The following is a 4,919-nucleotide window of genomic DNA, read 5'->3' as shown; positions in this document are numbered from 1 at the left end:
ATCAAGAGTGTGGTACATTTCAATTGCACCACAAACAAGGTTTAGCTTGCTATTCATCTGCTACTCAGCCTTTTGGTCATATTGCTTGAATTCAATGGATAGTTTATTATACATGTTTTTTGGGAACGGATTTGCTATTGGCGACGATAAGGCCTAAATTGAAAGTTCGATACTCACAGTGATCCGAGTACATAACAGTATATCAATCTGCATTTTTAAATAGTGTGATATGCACCACATCTACCACGATCGACGCCGCACAGACGCGTTAACGCGAGGCCGCACCGTTTCCTGTCGTTCTATAGCATCTCAGTATCATGTAGATGCAGGTTTGGACGCCGAACGCAGCGCATGGATGCGAATTCCAACGTTGATTTTTCGAGGTGGCCAAATAAACACCCAAATGCACAACGTGTTTTCGCGCAGTTCGAAATCTCGACCGACTCCGACGCAGGCAGCCACAGTTGGCTATGTATATGGAATGGCCCAGTGACTTGCGTTTGGGACGTGATAGGCGTTTGGGCTCTCATAGCAAAGTCGTACTGCCGAGCGTCGTCTTTCGCCGACTTGTACATATAAATTCGAGTAGAAATGTTGAATTTTCGCAAACTCCGAGAGCGCTATCTCTCTTATATGGTATCGGAGAGCATATTGCATTGACGATGGTGGTTCTAGAGTCCGCTACGGCGCCGCTAGCATTTAATACACTATTTGAAACAATACACTATACCGGTAAATATTGGCTTTAAATAGTATGATCATTCTATTGTCGCTGCAGAGCTCGAACAGTGACGATATATAGCGTTTCGTACTCTCCAAAGTGCATTCTACCACCATGTCAAGTATGAGCGATTTCGTTTTCAACCATGAATGGTATCAAGGAGCCCGTGCATCTACTAGAAGCGGGGCGCATGGAAACGGCTCACATAGCCAGCAACGGCGAAAATGGCACGACTAAAACTACTGCTGCCGCAAGTGCTAACTCGTGGGCCACAAAGGCGGCAATTATCTACGCACCGCAGCATCCATCCCGACCGAGCGCAGCCACATTGGAACAGTTCTTCCCGTCGAGGGTTCGCTGTTGCAATTGCTCCTTGATGACGACGACTAGTTCTCGAGCGACAGCGATGACTACACTAAAAGTAGACCAAGACTACCGGTAGGTGATGTCGGGCAACCTCAATACATTTTACATAATAAGACAATCAATCAAAAATGAATTTACTTCTGTGCTGGAACATGTGCGATCCGCCCAAACCCGGCAGGGTTGCGAGGGTGGCTTGCGTCGGCCTATCTGGCAGTGGACTGGGCTCCGCGCGCCGCCGAGCACGATGCCTTCGTCTGTGCTCTTCTTGACGCTGGCGACTGGCGGGGTCTCGTCGGGCGCAACGAGGTCGATGGCGGCGGCGTCGGCTCTCGATCGGGAATGGATGTTTTTATTGGTTGAATTCTAATTTTTTAGCCAATCATAAGACTTGGTTCACGACCTCGACTTAAATAGTGTGAAAACCATTCAGCACAACGACGAGTAGCAGCCCACAAACGTGCCAGAGCCACACAGCAGCCGTGTATACATCTCCACACACCACTTGAATGACGTACACGTCATTTCCGACGCTGCACGTAGCGCCATCACGCGCAAATTCATTTTCCATTTTTCGAGGTGGTTGCAGAATTGTCCAAATACTTCACGTGACATCGCGGGGTTTCAAAGCTCCAAGGACCGGAAGACTGGCTGTCACAGTTGGTAATGGATCTCGACACGGTCTGCAACCAGTTTATTGGTCGCCGTCGTTGCTTGGACACTCACACCAAACTCGAACTGCCGAGCGTCGGTTTTCAGGAAATTCGGCATGCAATTTCGGTTGAAAATGCGTCGAAGTCGCGGAAACCGAGGACGTCGTCTCTTTTTGTTCGTGGTACAGAACGTGCTGCATGTGGCCGAGGGAGGCAGCGTGCGCGCGGTACCGCTGCGTGATGAGGCCTCGTATCCCGTACAGTATTTCGGTATAGCGCATAATCACACTATATCAAAATATTATTTGCCGCTGTCATTTGCTCTCGCTACAGAGCTCACACGACGACGCCACAAAGCATTTTGGACTCCCCAATGTGCCCTTTAGCACTCTGGGGAGTATGGGCGATTTCATTTCCAAACTTCATTTTCGTCGATCCGCCGGCACGGCGGGCCTTGGCCGCACGGCAGGGCGGTCGCCAGCGAGCGTTCTGTTGACTGTGGACGGTGAAAATCGTGTGGCCGAGGTCCTTCTTCTGTCCCCATCTCTGTAATGCAGGACATTGACTTACCAGGGATACGCTTGTCAATGATGAGGACCGCTGCGGTCTCATGCAGCATGCGAGTGCTACGGTCAACGCCATCGAGGCCCGATACCACGCCAAGCGCGCCCTGTGATTACCAGTAACGTTTCGAGCAGCGTCGTAGCCATAGATCGCCGGCGCGATTGCCTTGGCGTAGGTGTACAGAAGGTGTCCAGAAGAAGCTCGCGGAGCCCACTTGCGTGGTGCACGTCCAGCTAGCTGCTCGTAGCCATCTGCACCGTAGCAGTAGCAAAGACAATTGTTTTGGCGTTGGGTATCGTGGCGCTGTGCGTTGTATATTCTATACAAACGCCGATAGCGACAACAGTGAGCCTGTGCGAGGCGTGCGGACGATGGCATCGAATTCGTTGCGTCGTTTCGAATTATCCGGACACCTTCCGGATATCAAACCCAGGGCAAATTCCATAATGGTCAACACGACAAGCAACGCCGCAGTAGGCGCTGCGCGCGTCATCTTGCAGCATCGAGTGTTACAGATGCAAGCTCGTGCACCTCACGCATCACGTCCTGCTGCTTGCACACGACAGCCAGCACCGAGACCACGAGCTCGGCCGTGCGCTCATCTTGAGCCCCAGCATCTCCGTCGAGCTCGACGCCGAGCGCGCGCTCTTGTACGTGCTCAAGGTCACGATGTGCCGCGACAAGCTCGCCGACCACTGCGCCAGCGCCTAACAAGGCAAGCTACTTTCTGGACACGGTCGCCGTGTGCTCTCCAAGCGTAAGGTCTACGAAGCGCTGGCTTATACAATACATTTGATTTATACATTCTTATTTGAGCTCATCTAATTTCCATTGTGCGATCCTAAATCCTTACACATTTTCTCCGATCTTAGTAGCTTCTTCGGCGGAATTGATACACTCAATACACCAGAGGCACTCTCACACATCAAAATGCGAGCATGGTCCATTGCAACATCGCCGGGCTAGCGCCGCGTATTAAGCTACATATGACGACGCTTGTAGATTTGGAGTCGTAGACGATGACCAGAGTCGAGAAGCGAATCCCAGCGTCTCGCGTTGACGCCTCTTCGTCGACGACAGTAATTTACACGGCAAAACATGCATTTTAGTGTCTCACCTCAGATACTCGGCAACCTCCTCTTACGCAGGTAGCTTTACCGACGACGGGTAGCACAACCAATGTAGTCTTACCCCGGATCAATACTAAGACGGTATTTACTGACACCGCATCTACCTCTGAAGTGCGCGGCACAGCTCATGGAGACTATTGCGGGCCCCGGGCACCCCACTGAGGCTATGTGGCCAGCATCTTCTACACTTGTAGTAGCCCCTTCCGCGGGACCACGAATGGGATTCATAGCAATTTTCTTGCAGCTACTACGTCCAGAGCCATCGCAACAAGTGGAGCGATTGGGATGTTTTTTAAACCAATGCGCGTAAATGCAAGCCATGGCGTCGGGCTTCAAGCTCGTCGCAACGTGGATATTGAAGTAGCGTAGAAAAGAAGAGAAGTGTCGAGGTGAATAACTTTGGTGAGCAAAAAATTGCCATTTCTACAGTACCAACCATCATCGCTGGGCGCTCACCGCGCCGAGAGAGCTGAGTGGCCGACATCGGTCCAATTTGTTTTTCGATACAACTTGACATATAGAAAGAGGACAGTTTGGAGGTGAGAACGCGTCATTTCGAGTGGTTTATGATGTTTTTTGGTGGAGATATGGCTGGACAAAAAGGGAAAGGAACATTTTACCATTTTTGGAACAGCGCCTCGACCATGCTCAAGTAGTCGATCGTGTCCCATTAGCAAGTGGTACTCCAAGAGCGACTCGAGGGCTAAAACGATCTTTTGCTTACGTGGGCTTTAATCTTAAGGACTCCAGAAACGCATTAGTACATAGCAATGACGCTATATCGATAAAAGCTGCATGAAAACGAGAATCAGAGGTCTGTCACCCTTTTTTGAGTCGTCACTATGCACCACACGTGTTGATGGTCATCGTGGTTCAGCGCGTGGCAAGTTGGGTTTGGCATTTATTTTCCGGCAGTGGAGCGTGTGTGAGCATCTGATTCGTTGGGATTCATCCAACTATGAGGTTGCCCTGTCAGACGTGACAGCGCAAGAAAGTGGAGAATATTGTCATAAATGGATGGGCTTTAGAGGATCTTTCGAAGCAGCGATGTTGATATGAATGAAAAGTAAATAGGAGTGTACTTGACACTAAATTTATGTGTGCTTCATTTGAACGAGGCTGTCTTTCAAGATTGGTGATCCCAACACCCCACATATTAGCAAAAATTGAAGTGAGGTAAAGTAGAAGCTATTAGAGGATTAAAAAGAGCTGAGGCTCAATAAGTGGGCCCCGATCGGCGGCGAAGCTGCCGATCACGTATTCCGCGAGCGAAGCGAGCGGAAATTTTCGGGTGTTATATTGTAGTGTGGGTGTTGTTCGAGTTGTGGGAGTGGTGTGAGGATTTTCGTATAATTTTCGGGTGTTATATTGTAGTGTGGGTGTTGTTCGAGTTGTGGGAGTGGTGTGAGGATTTTCGATAAGTTTTTCGGGTGTTATATTGTAGTGTGGGTGTTGTTCCGAGTTGTGGGAGTGGTGTGAGGATTTTCG

Source organism: Saprolegnia parasitica, assembly GCF_000151545.1.
Source record: "Saprolegnia parasitica CBS 223.65 unplaced genomic scaffold supercont2.240, whole genome shotgun sequence".
Classification (NCBI taxonomy): domain Eukaryota; phylum Oomycota; class Saprolegniomycetes; order Saprolegniales; family Saprolegniaceae; genus Saprolegnia; species Saprolegnia parasitica.
Note: the sequence above shows the minus strand (reverse complement) of the source record.